At 40.3% G+C, this 19,727-nt stretch overlaps 1 protein-coding gene across 2 annotated transcripts in view; it reads left to right on the top strand.

Annotated features, from left to right (window-relative positions):
• Positions 1–19,727, top strand: part of LOC124552607 (aminopeptidase N-like) — a 272,739-nt gene that overhangs the window by 235,417 nt on the left and 17,595 nt on the right. Inside the window, exon 18 of one of the 2 annotated variants that reach the window (XM_047126933.1) lies at positions 9,086–9,096. The exons of the other annotated variant lie outside the window; for it this stretch is intronic. The gene's annotated coding sequence lies outside the window, so the exon portion shown is untranslated. Of the gene's footprint in view, positions 1–9,085; positions 9,097–19,727 lie in introns of those variants that run through there. 2 annotated transcript variants of the gene reach the window in all.

Below are 19,727 nucleotides of genomic sequence, written 5' to 3'. Positions count from 1 at the left end.
GGTAAGAGATGGAACTGATCCCCCGTGGTACACAAAACAGGTCCGAACGCTGTTGAAGAGGCAATGGAAAAAGCACGCGAAGTTCAGAAGAACTCGAAATCCTGAAGATTGGCTAAAATCTACAGACGCGCGAAATTTGGCACGGACTTCAATGCGAGATGCCTTTAATAGGTTCCACAACGAAACATTGTCTCAAAATTTGGTAGAAAATCCGAAGAAGTTCTGGTCGTATGTAAAGTACACAAGTGGCAAGACGCAGTCAATACCTTCGCTGCGCAGCACCGATGGTACTGTTACCGACGACTGTGCCAGTAAAGCGGAGTTATTGAACGCAGTTTTCCGAAATTCCTTCACCAGGGAAGACGAATGGAATATTCCAGAATTTGAAACATGAACAGCTGCTAGCATGAGTTTCTTAGAAGTAGGTACCTTAGGGGTTGTGAAGCAACTCAAATCGCTTGATACGGGCAAATCTTCAGGTCCAGATTGTATACCGATTAGGTTCCTTTCAGATTACACTGATACAATAGATCCCTACTTAGCAATCATATACAACCGCTCGCTCACCGATAGATCTGTACCTACAGATTGGAAAATTGCGCAGGTCGCACCAGTGTTTAAGAAGGGTAGTAGGAGTAATCCATTGAACTACAGACCTATATCATTGACGTCGGTTTGCAGTAGGGTTTTGGAGCATATACTGTATTCAAACATTATGAATCACCTAGAAGAGAATGATCTATTGATACGTAATCAGCATGGTTTCAGAAAACATCGTTCTTGTGCAACGCAGCTAGCTCTTTATTCGCACGAAGTAATGGCCGCTATCGACAGGGGATCTCAAGTTGATTCCATATTTCTAGATTTCCAGAAAACTTTTGACACCGTTCCTCACAAGTGACTTCTAATCAAGCTGTGGGCCTATGGGGTATCGTCTCAGTTGTGTGACTGGATTCATGATTTCCTGTCAGGAAGGTCGCAGTTCGTAGTAATAGATGGCAAACCATCGAGTAAAACTGAAGTGATATCAGGTGTTCCCCAGGGAAGCATCCTGGGACCTCTGCTGTTCCTGATCTATGTAAATGACCTGGGTGACAATCTGAGCAGTTCTCTTAGGTTGTTCGCAGATGATGCTGTAATTTACTGTCTAGTAAGGTCATCCGAAGACCAGTATCAGTTGCAAAGTGATTTAGAAAAGATTGCTGTATGGTGTGGCAGGTGGCAGTTGACGCTAAATAACGAAAACTGTGAGGTGATCCACATGAGCTCCAAAAGAAATCCATTGGAATTTGATTACTCGATAAATAGTACAATTCTCAAGGCTGTCAATTCAACTAAGTACCTGGGTGTTAAAATTACGAACAACTTCAGTTGGAAAGACCACATAGATAATATTGTGGGGTAGGCGAGCCAAAGGTTGCGTTTCATTGGCAGGACACTTAGAAGATGCAACAAGTCCACTAAAGAGACAGCTTACACTCAAGTCCACTAAAGAGACAGCTTACACTCAAGTCCACTAAAGAGATAGCTTACACTACACTCATTCATCCTCTGTTAGAATATTGCTGCGCGGTGTGGGATCCTTACCAGGTGGGATTGACGGAGGACATCGAAAGGGTGCAAAAAAAGGCAGCTCATTTTGTATTATCATGTAATAGGGGAGAGAGTGTGGCAGATATGATACGCTCATTGGGATGGAAGTCATTAAAGCAAAGACGTTTTTCGTCGCGGCGAGATCTATTTACAAAATTTCGGTCACCAACTTTCTCTTACGAATGCAAAAATATTTTGTTGAGCGCAACCTACATAGGTAGGAATGATCATCAAAATAAAATAAGAGAAATCAGAGCTCAAACAGAAAGGTTTAGGTGTTCGTTTTTCCCGTGCGCTGTTCGAGAGTGGAATGGTAGAGAGATAGTATGATTGTGGTTCAATGAACCCTCTGCCAAGCATGTGGACAATGTAGCAATAAGTGTGCCTGGCATAGAGAAAGAACTGAATGATTTGAAAGCAAATAAATCACCAGGTGCGGGTGGAATCCCAGTTCGATTTTACAAAGCATGCTCTATGGCATTGTCCCCTTACCTACCTTGCATTTATCATGAATCTCTCACCCAGCACAAAGTCCCAAGTGACTGGAAAAAGACACAGATGACACTAGTATATAAGAAGGGTGGAAGAACAGACACACAATATCCCTAACTGCTATTTTCTGCAGAATCTTTGAACATATTCTCAGTTCAAATATAATAGACTTTCTTACGATTGAGAAACTTATGTCCATTAATCAGCATGGTTATAGAAAGCATTACTTGTGTGAAACTCAGCTTGCCCTTTCCTCACATGATATACTGTGAACAATAGATGAAGGGCAATAAGCAGATTCCATATTTGTAGATTTCCAGAAAGCATTTGACATGGTGCTCCATTGGAGGCTGTTAATGTAGGTAGAAGTGTATCAGATAAGTTCACAGTTATGTGAGTGGCTCAAAGACTTCTTAAATAACAAAATCCAGAATGTTGTCCTCGATGGCAAATATTCATCAGAGACAAGGGTATCATCAGGAGTGCTCCAGGGAAGAGTGAGAGGACTGCTGATGTTCTCTATATACATAAATGATTTGGCAGACAGGGTGGCCAACAATCTGCAGTTGTTTGCTGATGATGCCATGGTGCACTGTAAGGTGTCAAAGTTGAGTGACTGTAAGATGAGACAAGATGACTTAGACAAAATTTCCTGTTGGTGTGATGAATGGCAGCTAGCCATAAATGTGAAAAATTGTAAGTGAATGCGGATGACTAGGAAGAACAGACCTGTAATGTTTAGATACAGTATTACAAGTGTCTTCCTTGACACAGTCAAGTCGTTAAAATATATGGGTGTAATGTTGTAAAGTGATATGAGGTGGAAGCAGCATGTGAGAACTGTGGTAGGGAAGGTGAATGGTTGACTTTGATTTATTGGTAGAATTTTAGAAAAGAGTGGTCCTCTTGTAAAGGAGACCACATGTAGGATGCTGGTGTGACCTATTCTTGAGAACTATTAGATAGTTTGGGATCTGTACGAGATTGGATTGAAGGAGGGCATTGAAGCAGTTCAGAGGCAGGCTGCTAATTAGTTACTGGTATGTTTGTAGGTTTGAACATTACGTTAGTGTTATGGATATGCTTCAGGAACTCAAATGGGAATCCCTGGAGGAAAGGCAATGTTGATTTCAAGAAACACTAGTGAGGAAATTTAGAGAACTGGCATTTGAAGCTGACTGCCAAACGTTTCTACTGCCCCCAACATACATTGTATGTAAGGACCATGAAGATAAGATACAAGAAATTAGAGCTCATGAGGAGGCATACAGACAGTCATTTTTACCTTGCTCTGTTTGCAAGTGGAACAGGAAAGGAAATGACAAGTAGTGGTATGGGGTAACTTATGTCATGCACTGTATGGTGGCTTGCAGAGTATCTGTGTAGATGTAGATTATGAAAAAAAGCAGTGAACATGTAGCCGTCAATCAAAGATTTTTCAAAATGCCTTGTTTTTTGCTGAGTTTCATTTCCTGAAATGTGGGGAAGTTCACTGCTGATGTATAAAATCTTTGCCATTTGAATGTTTGATTAGTTTTACAGCTCTGAGGGAGCTCTCTCAGAACATGGAAAAAGTGTATTTTCATCTGGGAAAAAGTATATTTTCGCCTTGGGGGGGAGTGTGTTTTTAACTGGGAAATCCAAGATTTCTCTCTCTCTCTCTCTCTGTCTGTCTCTCTCTCTCTCTCTCTCTCTCTCTCTCTCTCTCTCTCTCTCTCTCTCTGTAAGTGCATCCTTATCCCAGATGGTTGCAGGACTCAAAAACTCTTTCAGCCATCTATAATTCCAGTTTGATTTTATTTTGATATCAGATTTGACATTACATTACACCATCTTCAGGCACCCTGACTGACATATAGGAAGATTCTCACCTCTTGTACAATCATAATAAGGACCAGCATATAGTCACTGATATCTGTAGACTCCTTTATAACATGCGATCCCTTCGATCATCACTTGCAGACTGCTGTTCTTCCAACAGTCTGCAAGCGATGATCAAAGGGATTGCATTGTTATAAATGATCTACAGATATTAGTGACTGTATGCTGGCCTGTATTTTGATTGCACAAGAGGAGGGGATTCCTCCTAAATGTCAGTCAGGGGGTCTGAAGATGGTGCAATGAAATGCTGAAACTGATAGCAAAACTAAAATCAAATTGGAAAGTGGAAGGTGTTTCTGATTTGACATGTTTTTTCTTGTCTGCGTATACACCCAGATCTAAGATACCCGATGTCACAGTGCATTCTAAGTTGCTCACCCTGGCCAGAAGACACTTATCCTACAGAGAATGGCACACATTGGCATGGTCACTGGTCTCTGGACTGAAGATGAATGTGGGTATTGACTACACCAGCTATCCCCTTATGCCTTAAAAACAAGTTTGATGTATTGCCCACTACAGACAAGTGGATTCCTTGTCATTGGGAGCTCCAAAGTTAGACAGGTGATGGAGCCCCTTAATGAAATAGTGTACATGTCAGGAAGGGGAACCAGTGTTCACTCTTTGTTGTGGGTAGAACCATCTAGATTGCTTAATATAATATTTCTTTCTCTGTTGTATCATTCAGCTTCTCCATCATCAAATCAAAACTTAGATGTTGTAAAACAAGGTTCAGCATCACTATGAAAAAGCTTTATGTGATTGGAGTGTCAACTCAATGTTGACACCCTGATTAGGCATAGGTTTTTCATACTGACGCTGAACACAAACAGGTTCGAAGTTTTGATCTGATGACGACAGTAGGTGAACAATATAACAAATAAAGAAATATATTAAGCACTCTAGATGGTATTTAATGTATCCACTGAAGGCAGCCAAAATAATAGGTCCAGGCACACAATTAATTTTAAACACAGGTATACAGTCAACTTTAAGTTTATTGATCCACAATTAACACAATGTTCTTTGGAAGTAGTTGATTTGTAACCAATCATTAAACAAAACAAAATCTTCTGGAAAATGAACATTGAACACTTACTGAGGCAGAATGCCCGTAATATCACAATAAACCAAAAGATTTATGATACCGACATGAGTCTCTTCAGAAAAACATTGTTGTGTCCTACTGCAGCCTAGTCCACAAAGAGGGGCTTTGTGCCCATGCGACACAAATCCCTCTCAGAACCCAATTTAGAGGAGGACCCTTGAGAGCTCTTCTGGCATGTAATCCCTGATCATGGAACCTATTTCATATTATTTGTGTTGATACTTGTGCTCCTGTAGCTGTTTGGAATTGCCACCATAGACGTGCAGCAGTGTGTTGAGGGTTTCTTCTTGCTGTTATATGCATATAGCGCTCCTGCATACCTGTTGCTTTTCTTCCTTAGCCACTTCTGTAATGATCCTCAGCTGATACTATTGCTAAAAACATGTTACACGTTCTAGATAGCAACATTTGCTGAAGATCTACTTGGCTCATTCTATGCTCCATTAGCGTGGCTATATGGAGCCTCTGGTCATATGTTATTGTTGTCTGAACCATCTTCAAGCAACTAAACATTCATAATGACACACAGCAAGCAACAGAGTTATCATAGACTGTAAATAAAATCCCCTCATGATAGAAACATTGAACGTTTCTGTTACGAGGGTTGTCCGTAAAATAAAGTTCCTAATTTTTTTTCGCAATGTAAAACATGTTAATTTCATGAATGCATACATTTTTGGAAAGTTCAGACTTTAACCTATTTTTCTATATAGTTGCCACTGAGGTCAGTATATTTTTGCATGCCATGTGTGAGCTTTTGAATGCCCGAGTAAAAAAAATCTGCCGCCAAGCCACGCAGATACCTGATAACTGCTTCTTCCAGCTCTTCTGTGTTGTCGAAATGCATTCCACCCATGTGTTTCTTCATGTCAGTGAAGAGATGGTAGTCACTTGGGGCCATGTCTGGGTTGTAGGGTGGGTGTTTGACAGTACCCCATCCAAATTTTGTGATGAGCTCATTGGTGGCTATAGCAGTGTGCAGTCGAGCATTATCCTGATGCAAATGCACCCCCTTGGACAGCATACCCCTCATTTTGAATTGCACGGCACAATTTTTGCAGTGTCTCGTGGCAGCCGGCAGCATTGATTGTTGTACCGGTGGGGAAGAACTCGCACAACAATACCACCTTCCTGTCCCAAAACACTGTTGCCATCACTTTGCCAATGCTTTGCGTTTGTCTGAAATTTCGTGATCTTGGCGACTCTGAGTGCTTCCGTTGTTTGGACTGTTCTATGGTTTCAGGCATGCAGTAGTGCACCCAATTCTCATCTCCAGTGACGATGGAGTCAAGGTATTCCTCACCGTGAGTTCTGTGATCTTGAAGTTCTTGGGCCGCTTCAACATGTTGATGTTTGTGGTCTTTGGTCAACATTCTTGGCACCCACCGTGCACAAACCTTAGCATACCCTAGATGTTCCACCAAAATTTTGTCAATAGAGGTTTTGCTGACATCAGGGATCATTTCAGAGAGCTCATGAACTGTCACTCTTTGATCTGAGAGCACTGCTACCCCCACTTTTGTGATTGTTTCGTCAGAAACAGATGGCCATCCAGAACGCTCCTCATTATGGACGTCAGTACACCCATTCTTGAACTCTCTGCACCATTTGTGCACGTGATATTTCACATAGCTGGGAATGGATTCCTGCCGGCACAATGTTTTTTGCAGACGGGAAATGGATCACAGAGTGCAGCTGGTGGGTGAGATCCATCACATATGGCTGCCAAGCCAAGGCTGAGATCTGCAGGCAGCTCACTATGGAGCGGATTTGGAGTGGGGGCACCAAGGTACACTACAGAATCACAGGATCCACCATAACAATGCTTTTCAGGACTGTAGCGCCATGGGAACTTAGAGAACCTTATTTTATGGAGAACCCTCATAGAATTACATTACAAATAAACCAATGTATTGACATCGTAACATATTTCCAGATTGCAACGTTCGGTAATAAAGTTTCGGCCTTATGTATAATTTATTTTGACCCACTGTATATACAGATTAGAAGTCCGAAGAATGGTCACTGTATCAGGGCCATGTCTTCAAGGTACAGTGACATCGGAAATCCCGGAACACGAAGACAGACGTGGACTGCAATGATGAGATTGCGATGTCTATAGAGTGAGCTCCCGATTGATGAAATGTGAGCTCTTGTGGCATGAACACTGGCCTAAATACAGTCCTGGATGCCAAGATACAGCTGGTCCTATTTTCGGTCACACGGACTGCATAGGCAGAAGGTTCATGGGGCCATTGACTTCTCGTGGCCCTTGGTTTGCCATCTGGTAGCCGTACACAATGTGACTCCCTTTGTGCCATCTGCAAGGAAGACGGTTGCCCACATAGCCTGGCTGCAGTGGGGGCCATGGGCAGAGTAGGCACAGGAGTACGATACACCAGTTTTATTCACAAAATATTCACGGTGGTCATTGACTCGTGCAGGAAACTTCTTTCCTTTATTAAGCAGTATCCATTCTGTTTGTTGCCAGGGGGTCATGTGAAGGAGGCTCTTCAGGCAGCAACTGGGAGTGCCCAGCCACAAATCGAGGCTCATGTCAGCACGAGTGAGGCATGGTTCAGCGGCTCTCAGTTCCCACAAGTGGCTGACTGCTTTGATGAAGACAGCTAGGCTAGTCTCGCGCACAAGGTGGAAGCAGAGCTAGCGTTTGGCAGCATCATTCCTGGAACTGATCACGGTTCTCTGGTCTGGAGCGAAGTGAAACACTTGAACTACAGGCTCAGACTGTTCTGTAACAATTTTTGATGTGGATTCCTCAACATCTGTTCTCGGGTGGTGTTTTGTAGGCCCTGACAAACAAGAATTAACTGATGAAATTGTCAATACTGTCTTTCAGAAAATTACTAAGTGGTTCCTTGTAAATGGACTCTCACTGAATTTTGATAAGACACAGTACATACAGTTCCGTACAGGGAATGGTATGACGCCATTAATAAATATAGACCTTAATCAAAAGCATATAGCTAAGGTAGAATATTCCAAATTTTTAGGTGTGTTCATTGATGAGAGATTAAATTGGAAGAAACACATTGATGATCTGCTGAAACGTTTGAGTTCAGCTACTTATGCAATAAGGGTCATTGCAAATTTTGGTGATAAACATCTTAGTAAATTAGCTTACTACGCCTATTTTCACTCATTGCTTTCATATGGCATCATATTTTGGGGGAATTCATCACTGAGGAATAAAGTATTTATAGCACAAAAGCGTGTAATCAGAATAATAGCTGGAGTCCACCCAAGATCGTCCTGCAGACATTTATTTAAGGATCTAGGGATATTCACAGTAGCTTCTCAGTATATATACTCTCTTATGAAATTTGTTATTAACAACCAAACCCAGTTCAAAAGTAATAGCAGTGTGCATAGCTACAATACTAGGAGAAAGGTTGATCTTCACTATTCAAGATTAAATCTAACTTTGGCACAGAAAGGGGTGAATTATACTGGCACTAAAGTCTTTGGTCACTTACCAAATAGTATCAAAAGTCTGACAGATAACCAACAAGTATTTAAGAAGAAATTAAAAGAATTTCTGAATGACAACTCCTTCTACTCCATAGAGGAATTTTTAGATATAAATTAAGAAAAAAAAGAAAAAAAATATTTAAAAAATAAAAAAAATAAAAATAAAAAATAAAGAAAAACAAAAAACACACAAAAAAATAAAGTTGTTATATTAACTTAAGTATGTTGTTAAATTAACCTAATTAAGTCATGTATTAGAAAATTCGACTCGTTCCACATCATTATGAAATATCGTATTCATGATCCATGGAACTAGTATTAATCTAATCTAATCTAATCTAATCTGCCCCTCCCCTTTAACAGAGCAGACGTGTACACAGGAAGTGACTACTATGGTAGTAGAGTATATGTGGTGTGCAGATGCCCAATAAGATACATTCTGATTTCAGACAGGGATGCTATTATCTTCAATAGTTAAACAGCACAGCATTCATCATGGTAGACTGAAGAAAGAAAATGTAGTTATCTGCACCAACATTTATGAGAAGGTCCCAGAACTAATCTCACTTATATACGACTAGCTTAGTGCACACTGCTTCACTCCTTAGACTGTATGGACTGCAGAAATAGTTTTGTTTTTATTTAATCGAATTTTTATGTTGTTCACAAATTGCAACACCTTTTAAGCTTTCCACACTAATGAAGGCCATATAAGCATGGTCTTCTTCAAATGTACGACCAAAAAGTGATTCTGGTAGCTGGAGTCCAAAGTTTTTGTGAACATGCCTTTTGCATTCTTGTGGAGATATTTCCACAGCAACTTTCATCCACTAACAAATATTTCTTTATATCTAACTGAGAAGTGAAGTACCAATTTTCATAAATTTAGCTTTACCCAAAATATTTTCTTAAAAATTTTCATGCCATATTGCGCCCCCTTAGGACTTGAAATTTTTTTTTTTCCTGACTTGGAAACCAATACCAATTTTCATAGTTCTAGCTTCAAAATCCCCTTAATAGCAATAAACTTTCAAAAAGCCTTTCATCTCTTATTTCAACCCCTTAGGAGTGGAATTTCAGACAATCCCTCCTTAAGCAATGCCTTTCCTATCCTTAGCAGTGTTGCCTGGGCAATGCTGGCTCATGAATCAGTCTGGTCATATTTCAACCCCTTAGGGATTGAATTTTCAAAAAGGAAACATGTATTTTCTCATCTCTGACTCAGAAGCCAAACACCAATTTTAGAAGATTTAGCTTTAAAAATACTTTTTGAATGAAATATTTTCATAAAGTGTTTCATTCCGTTAGGGGTTGAATTTCCAAAAATAGTGGCATACATATGTTTTATTTCTAACAGAGAAGCCAAATACAAAACCTATAGTACTGGCAGAAGTAAAGCTGTGAGTACCGGGCGTGAGTCGTGCTTCGGTAGCTCAGTTGGTAGAGCACTTGCCCGCGAAAGGCAAAGGTCCCGAGTTCGAGTCTCGGTCGGGCACACAGTTTTAATCTGCCAGGAAGTTTCATATCAGCGCACACTCCGCTGCAGAGTGAAAATCTCATTCTGAAAACCTATAGTGTTATAAATTTAAATTTTTATAGATTTATCTTTAAAAATGCTTGCACAACAAAATATTTCCATAGAAACCTTTATCCCTCATTTCACCTCCATAGGAGTGGAATTTCCAAATACAGTGAAACACATATTTTTTTTTTTTTTTATTTCCAACCGAGAAGCCAAATTTAAATGGTCATAGATTTAGCTTTTGGAATGCTTTTATAAGAAAATACTTTCATGAATATATTATTCTCTATTTCACCTCATTAGGGGTTCAGTTTCCAGAAACATTGAAACATGTATTTATTTGTAACCAAGAAGCCAAATACCAATGTTCATAGTTGTAGCTCTAAAAATACTTTTGTAGCTCTTTAGTACTGATATACACTACTGGCCATTGAAATTGCTACACCACAAAGATGACATGCTACAGACGCGAAACTTAACCAACAGGAAGAAGATGCTGTGATATGCAAATGATTAGCTTTTCAGAGCCTTCACACAAGGTTGGCACCGGTGGAAACACCTACAACATGCTGACATGAGGAAGGTTTCCAACCTATTTCTCATACACATACAGCAGTTGATCGGCATTGCCTGGTGAAACGTTGTTGTGATGCCTCGTGAAAGGAGGAGAAATGCGTACCATCACGTTTCCGACTTTGGTAAAGGTCAGATTGTAGCCTATCGCGATTGTGGTTTATTGTATCACGACATTGCTGCTCGCATTGGTCAAGATCCAATGACTGTTAGCAGAATATGGAATCGGTGGGTTCAGGAGTGTAATACGGAACACCGTGCTGGATCTCAACGGCCTCGTATCACTAGCAGTCAAGATGACAGGCATCTTATCCGCATGGCTGAAATGGATCGTGCAGCCACGTCTCAATCCCTGAGTCAACAGATGGGGACGTTTGCAAGACAACAACCATCTGCACGAACAGTTCGACAACATTTGCAGCAGCATGGACTGTCAGCTCGGAGACCGTGGCTGCGGTTACCCTTGACGCTGCATCACTGACAGGAGCGCCTTCAATGGTATACTCAACGATGAACCTGGGTGCACGAATGGCAAAACGTCATTTTTTCGGATGAATCCAGGTTCTGTTTACAGCATCATGATGGTCGCATCCGTGTTTGGTGACATCACGGTGAACACACATTGGAAGCGTGTATTCGTCATTGCCATACAGGCGTATCACCTGGCGTGATGGTATGGGGTGCCATTGGTTACACATCTTGGTCACCTGTTGTTCGCATTGACCGCACTTTGAACAGTGGACGTTACATTTCAGATGTGTTATGACCAGTGGCTCTACCCTTCATTCGATCCCTGCGAAACCCTGCATTTTAGCAGGATAATGCATACCTCATGTTGCAGGTCCTGTATGGGCCTTTCTGGATACAGAAAATGTTCGACTGCTGCCCTGGCCAGCACAATCTCCAGATCTCTCATCAATTGAATACGTCTGGTCAATGGTGGCGGAGCGACTGGCTCATCACAATACACCAGTCACTACTCTTGATGAACTGTGGTATCATGTTGAAGCTGCAAGGGCAGCTGTACCTGTACACGCCATCCGAGCTCTGTTTGACACAATGCCCAGGCGTATCAAGGCCGTTATTACGGCCAGAGGTGGTTGTTCTGGGTACTGATTTCTCAGGATCTATGCACCCAAATTGCATGAAAATGTAATCACATGTCAGTTCTAGTATAATATATTTGTCCAATGAATACCCATTTATCATCTGCATTTCTTCTTGGTGTAGCAATTTTAATGGCCAGTAGTGTATTTTCAAAAGAAGTTTTCACTCACAATTTCACCCCCATAGGGTTAAATTTACAAAAATGCTGAAATATGTATTTCATTATTTCTGACTGAGAAACCAAATACCGATTTTCATGGGTCTAGCTTCAAAACTGCCTCAATAGTGACATTTTTTAAAAAAACCTTCATCCTCTATTTCACCCACTTAGGTTTGGAATTTTGAAAAATCCTGTCTTAAACAATGCCTACAGTATAAGAGCAACCCCTTCTCCAAATTTTAAGTTTCTGTCATTAGTGATATGGGCTGGGTGATGATGAGTGAGTCAGTCAGTCAGGACATTTCCTTTTATATATAGAAATGACAGTGTCCACATAGTACTAGTAACAGAAATCTGGGTGAAGCCAGACGTTAACAGTAATGAAATACTGATCTCTGACTGGAACATAAATCACAAAGTAAAGTTGTACACCAATGGCAGAGGCGTATACAGAGCTGTAAAAATACGATAATACTTAATGCAGATTCTGAAAGCAAAATAATTTAGGTTAAGGTTAAAAGTGCTAAACATAAATGAAACGTGGTCATTGGATGCTTTTATGGACTCCCTGCCTCAAGGGCAGTAAGTGGTGGAACATTTGAGGAGAAATTTGCAGAAGATATTGAATAAATTTCCTTGGCATTATTACAGTATTATTTGGAGATTTCACCTTACCAGTTAGGATTAAGGTGGGCTGTAGGTCGGGGAATCATGTGGAATTGTTCTAAATGTTGTGTCCTAAAATTACCTTGGGCAGCTAATCAGAGAACAAACTCACAAAAATAACATATTAGACCTCCTGGTCACTAACAGGCTCGAGCTTTTGGACTCAGCATAGAACAGGGAATCAGTGATTATAAGGTCTTTACAGCATCACTGAATTGTTGTTGTTGTTGTTGTTGTTGTTGTTGTCTTAAGTCCACAGACTGGTTAGATGCAGCTCTCCATGCTACTCTATCCTGTGCAAGCTTCTTCATCTCCAAGTAACTACTGCAATCTAAATCCTTCTGAATCTGCTTCATGTATTCATCTCTTGGTCTCCCTGTATGATCTTTAACCTTCACGCAGCTCTCCAATACTAAACTGGTGATCTCTTGATGCCTCAGCACCTGTCTTGCCAACCAACCCCTTCTTCTAGTCAAGTTGTGCCACAAATTCCTCTTCTCCACGATTCTGTTCAGTACCTCCTCATAAGTTACCTGATCTACTCATCTAATCTTCAGCATTCTTCTGTAACTCCACATTTTGAAAGCGTCCATTCTCTTCTTGTCTAAACTAGTTATCATCCATGTTTCACTTCCATACATGGCTACACTCCATTAAATACTTTCAGAAAAGACTTTCCGACACTTAAATCTATACTCGATGTTAACAAATTTCTCTTCTTCGGAAACGTTTTCCTTGCCATTGCCAGTCTGCATTTTATATCCATTCTACTTCAACCATCATCAGTTATTTTTCTCCACAAATAGCAAAACTCCTTTACTACTTTAAGTGTCTCATTTCCTAATCTAATACCCTCAACATCACATGATTTAACTTGACTACATTAAATTAACCTTTTTTTGCTTTTGTTGATCATCAGCTTATATTTTCCTTTCAAGACACAGTCCATTCCATTCAACTACTCTTCTGCTGTCTCTGACAGAGTTACAATATCATTGGTGAAGCTCAAAGTTTTTGTTTCTTTTCCGTGGATTTTAATTTCTACTTCGAATTTTTCTTCTGTTTCCCTTACTGCTTGCTCAGTATACAGACTGAATAACATTGGGGATAGGCTACAACCCCGTCTCACTCCCTTCCCAACCACTGCTTCCCTTTCATGCCCCTCGACTCTTACAACTGCCATCTGGTTTCTGTAAAAATTGTAAATAGCCTTTCATTCCCTGTATTTGACCCCTACCACCTTCAGAATTTGAAAGAGAGTATTCCAGTCAACATTGTAAAAGCCCTCTCTAAGTCTACAAATGCTAGAAATGTAGGTTTGCCTTTCCTTCATCTATCTTCTAAGATAAGTTGTAGGGTCAGTATTGCCTCACATGTTCCAACATTTCTACGGGCTCCAAATGGATACTCCCCAAGATCGGCTTTTACCAGTTTTTCCATTAGTGTATAATGAATTTGTGTTAGTATTTTGCAGCTGTGACTTCTTAAACTGGTATTTCAGTAATCTGCACACCTTTCAACTTCTACTTTTTTTGGATTGGAATTATTATATTCTTCTTTAATTCTGAGGGTATTTTGCCTGTCTCATACATCTTGCTCACCAGATGGTAGAGTTTTGTCAGAGATGGCTCTCCCAGGGCTATCAGTAGTTCTAACAGAATGTTGTCTACTTCTGGAGCCTTGTTTCGACTTAGGTCTTTCAGTTTTATGTCAAATTCTTCACATAGTATCATAGCTCCCATTTTATCTTCCTCTACATCCTCTTCCATTTCCATAATATTGCCTTAAAGTACTTCGTCCTTGTATAGGCCCTCTAAACATTCCTTCCACCTTACTACTTTCCCTTCTTTGCTTAGTACTGCTTTTCCATCTGAGCTCTTCATATTCATGTAAGTGGTTCTCTTTTCTCCAAAGGTTTCTTTAATTTTCATACAGGCAGTATATATCTTATCCCTAATGATATATGCCTCTACATCCTCACATTTGTCCTCTAGCCATCCATGCTTAGCCACTTTGCACTTCCTGTCAGTCTCATTTTTGAGACCTTTGTATTCCTTTTTGCCTACTTCATTTATTGTATTTTTATATTTTCTCCTTTCATCAATTAAGTTCAATATCTCTTCTGTTACCCAAGGATTTCTACTAGCCCTCGTCTTTTTACCTACTTCATCCTCTGCTGCCTTTACTATTTTATCCCTCAAAGCTACCCATTCTTCTTCTACTGTATTTCTTTCCCCTATTCCTGTAAACCATTCCCTAGTGCTCTCTCTCAAAGTCTCTACAACCTCTGGTTCTTTCAGTTTATACAGATCCCATCTCCTTAAATTCCCACCTTTTCACAGTTTCTTCGGTTTTAATCTACAGTTCATAACCAACAGTTTATGGTCAGAGTCCACATCTGCCCCTGGAAATGTCTTACAATTTAAAATCTGGTTCCTAAATCTCTGTCTTACCATTACATAATCTATCTGATACCTTCTAGTATCTCCAGGCTTCTTCCATGTATACAACCTTCTTTCATGATTCTTGAACCAAGTGTTAGCTATGATTAAGTTATGCTCTGTGCAAAATTCTAGCAGGCAGCTTTCTCTTTCATTTCTTACTGTCATTCCATATTCACCTACTACATTTCCTTTTCTTCCTTTTCCTGCTATCGAATTCCAGTCACCCATGACTATTAAATTTACATCGCCCTTCACTACCTGAATAATTACTTTTATCTGCTCATACATTTCATTAATCTCTTTGTCATCTGCGGAGCTAGTTGACATATAAACTTGTACTACTGTGGTAGGCATGGGCTTCATGTCTGTCTTGGCCACAATAATGCCTTCACTATGCTGTTTGTAGTAGCTTACTCGCACTCCTATTTTTATACTCATTATTAAACCTACTCCTGCAATATCCCTGTTTGATTTTGTATTTATAACCCTGTATTCATCTGACCAGAAGTCTTGTTCCTCCTGCCACCGAACTTCACTAATTCCCACTATATCTAACTTTAAACTCTCCACTTCCCCTTTTTAAATTTTCTAGTTAAGGGAGCTGACATTCCACACTCCAATCTGTAGAACACAAGTTTTCTTTCTCATGAAAACGATGTCCTCCTGAGTAGTCGCTGCTCGAAGATCTGAATGGGGGACTGTTTTACCTCCAGAATATTTTACCCAAGACGACATCATCATCATCATTTAACCATACAGTAAAGCTGCATGCCCTTGGGTAAAATTACGGCTGTAGTTTCCCCTTGCTTTGAGCCGTTCGCAGTACCAGCACAGCAAGGCTGTTTTGGTTAATGTTACAAGGCCAGATCAGTCAATAATCCAGACTGTTGCCCCTGCAACTACTGGAAAGGCTGCTGCCCCTCTTGAGGAACCACACGTTTGTCAGGTCTCTCAATAGATACCCCCCTATTGTGGTTGCACCTACGTTGCAGCTGTCTGTATCACTGAGGCTCAAAGCATCCCCACCAGTGACAAGGTCCATTGTTCATGGGGGGAGGATATCATTGAATATGGCTGTAAATAGTAATGTAAGAAAATGTAGCAAGAATGATGAGAAACAGATTTCAGATTACCTCATCAGCCAACATGAAATATTCGTTTCTAGATCGAAAATGTTGAGTGTTGATGGACAAAGTTCAAGAGTATCATACAACATGCCTTACACAGATATGTCGTGAGAAAAGTAGCGAGTGATGAGAAAGACCAGCCGTAGTTTGAAAGCCACATTGGAAAGCTGCTACAAAATCAAACATACGTTCACTGAAAATTTAAATAAAGCCAAAGCCTCACAGGCAAACAAAAACTGAACGAAACAAAAATTAGTGTAGGAAGAATCGTGTGTGAAGTGTTCAACAAATTCCAAAATAAAATTCTATCAAGTCTTTTGACACAAAATCCTAAGAAGTTTTGGTCTTATGTTAAATCAGTAAACGGATTGAATCCATCTGTCCATATGCTCCATGATAGTAATAGGACAGAAACAAGGGACAACAGAGAAAAGGTGAAAATAGTAAACATCTTTTCCCTTCCACTGAGGAAGATTATAATATAGTTGCTCCTGTAAAGTGTCAGAATGGCAGATATCAAAATAATTGCCACAGGATAGAAAAGCAGCTGAAATTACTCTACAGAGAAGAGGCCGCTTGACCTGTTGGGATATTCCACATAGAGTATGCAAAAGAACTTACTCTATGTGAAAGTACGTGGACTACTTCTAGCAACAATGCACTGTAGGTCAGTAGAGGAGCAGAGCATTCCTAGTGATGGGAAAAAATTGTGGGTCATTCCTGTTTGGAAGTAGGGTCATTGAACATGTGCTCAAAACACTTAGCCTGTGTCTGTGACCTCTGTCTGTTCAAGACTTTTAGAACGTGTTTTATGCTTGTGATATGACATTTCTGGAGACTGACAGTCTCTTCTGTAGGAATCAGCATGGGTTCTGGAAACAATGGCTATGTGAAATGCAGCTTGTTCTGTCATCCAGAGACCTGGAAAGCACTACACACTGGCACTCAGGTTGATTCCATGTCCTTCATTACCAGAAGGCATTCGGTACAGTCCACTCTGCCATCTAATGAACAAAACACAAGCATATGGGATATTAGATGAGCTGTGTGACTGGATGTAAGAGTTTGCAGCAAATAGAACAGAGCATTTCATTCTTAATAGAGAGAAATTTTGGGCCATAAATAGCTTTGGGCATGCTGCAAGGGAGTGTTATAGAACAATTACATTCAAAAACTATATAAATGACCTAATAGATAATGTCAGAAGTTGCAGAAAGCTTTTCATAGATGATGCTGTCATGTGCAGAGAAATTGGAATGCTATAAAATTGCTTACAGAACACTCATTTGACCAATACTTGACTATTGATCATCATCTGGGTTCCATACCAGATAGGATTGACAGAAGAAATAGAGAAGATCCAAAAAGGAGCAGCACATTTTGTTACGGGGCCATTTAGTACACATGAGATACTCCACCATCTCCAGTGGCAGATTCTGGAACAGAGGTACTCTGCATTAAGATATGGTTTGCTGTTGAAGCTGCGAGATGTACATTCCTAAAAGAGTCAGCTAATACACTGGTGGAAAAAAAATCACAACACAAAGAAGGAGCTATATGACACAAACAAAAGGGGTAGGCCTGTTTTTACATCTGAAAGATGTCTCTTCAAATTTCACACAAGTAGCATAACCTGATCTGTATTCTAAGAGTGATGCTAATAACACCACTTTGAGAATGCAGATCAGATTTGCTTTAAATACATGCTGTAGAGGTCACGAGTGCTAATTACCTTTGAGATTGGACCTGAGCAGTTGGTTGCTCAAGAATGCCTTTAATGCAACAAAGGCACCATTGAATGAGGTCATGTAATAGGACTATGAGAAGGAGGATATTCCTTCTGTGATATTTCAGAAAGAGGTGGCAAGAATGAAGCCGCTGTACAAATGCTGGGAGTGGTGGTCGCAGGAGCATACAGCCACAAGAAGACTGGGCTCTGGATGGCTAAGTGGCACTACCCAGAGCGAGACCATCGTGCTCAGTGTATGGCTATGGTGCTTCATACTGCATCTTCAGCAGTAATTTGAGCAGAAGTTGGCACCTCAGTGACCCAACAAACTGTTACAAATCAGGTTGGCACCTCAGTGACCCAACAAACTGTTACAAATCAGTTACTTCAAGGACAGCTCCAAGCCAGATGCCCTATAGTGTGGCTTCTACTGACCTCAAACCACTGACATTTGCAACTTCAGTGGTGTCAAGTGAGAGTTCATTGGAGGGCAGGGTGGAGGCTGTTATGATTTCTGATGAAAGCTGGTTCTGTGGCAGTGCTGCAATGGTCACGTGTTGGGTAGGAGGGGCCAGTTGGGGGCCTTCAACCAGCCTGTCTGTGTGCTAGACTCTTTGGACCTACACCCAGAGCTATAATCTAGGGTGTGAATTTTTATGACAGCAGGTGCACTCTTGTGCTTATCCCGTGCACTCTGATTGCAAATTTGTAAGTTAGTCTGGTGATTCAAACTGTTTTGCTGTCATTCATAACCAGCATTCCAGGGGGTGTTTTCCAAATGGACAACACCCACCCACATACTGCTGTTGTGATCCAACATGCTGTACAGTGTGTTGACACATTATCTTGTCCTGCTTGATCACCAGATTTGTTTCCTGTGAAATGCATATGGGACATCATCCACAAGCAGCATTATACATTGCTGTATTGACTGACCTAGTGCAACAGGCTTGGAACTCCATCCCACAAAGTGTATAAAACAATGCATGTTGTTTGCTTGCTTGACGTCAGGCAGTTGCATCAGATATTAATGTATGAGCTTTTCACATTTTCAAGGGATTATCTTGCATTACATAACCTGTGATCTTGCAATGTTAATCCTTTAAATATGTTACTGAGAGAAATTTATTCCTAAAATTTCCTCACAGTAAGTGATAACAGCCAACCAGTTGCAGTATAAAGATTTATTAAAATCCTAGACCACTGTTTCGGTATATCTAAATATACCTTCATTAGAAGTAAAATACGCCTGTTTTCAGTATTTGAAATGAGATGTCCATGTATTTCGAAACAGCCTTTGAAACCTGGGCAGGTTCATATTTCAAGATTTTAAACATGGCTGAAACAATAACTATTGAAATTCTTTACGGTAAATAACAGCCAACCAGTTGCAGGATAAAGATTTATTAAAATCCTGGACGAACGGTTTCAGTATATCTAAATATATCTTCATCAGAAGTAAAATACACCTGTTTTCAGGATTTTAAATGAGATGTCCATGTATTTTGAAACAGCCTTTGAAACCTGGGCGGGTACATATTTCAAGATTTTAAACATGGCTGAAACAGCAACTGTTTAAATTCTTCATGGTAAATGATAACAGGCAACCAGTTGCAGGATAAAGATTTATTAAAATCCTTAACCACAGTTTCGGTATATCTAAATATACCTTCATCAGAAGTAAAATACACCAGAATGAGATTTTCACTCTGCAGCAAAGTGTGCGCTGATATTAAACTTCCTGGCAGATTACAGCTGTGTGCCGGACCAAGACTCGAACTCAGGACCTTTGCCTTTCGTGGGCAAGTGCTCAAGTGGTAGAGCACTTGCCCGCGA

Source organism: Schistocerca americana, chromosome 10, assembly GCF_021461395.2.
Source record: "Schistocerca americana isolate TAMUIC-IGC-003095 chromosome 10, iqSchAmer2.1, whole genome shotgun sequence".
Lineage (NCBI taxonomy): Eukaryota > Metazoa > Arthropoda > Insecta > Orthoptera > Acrididae > Schistocerca > Schistocerca americana.
The sequence above is the reverse complement of the archived record's forward strand: the minus strand, read 5'-3'. Positions and strand labels throughout refer to the sequence as shown.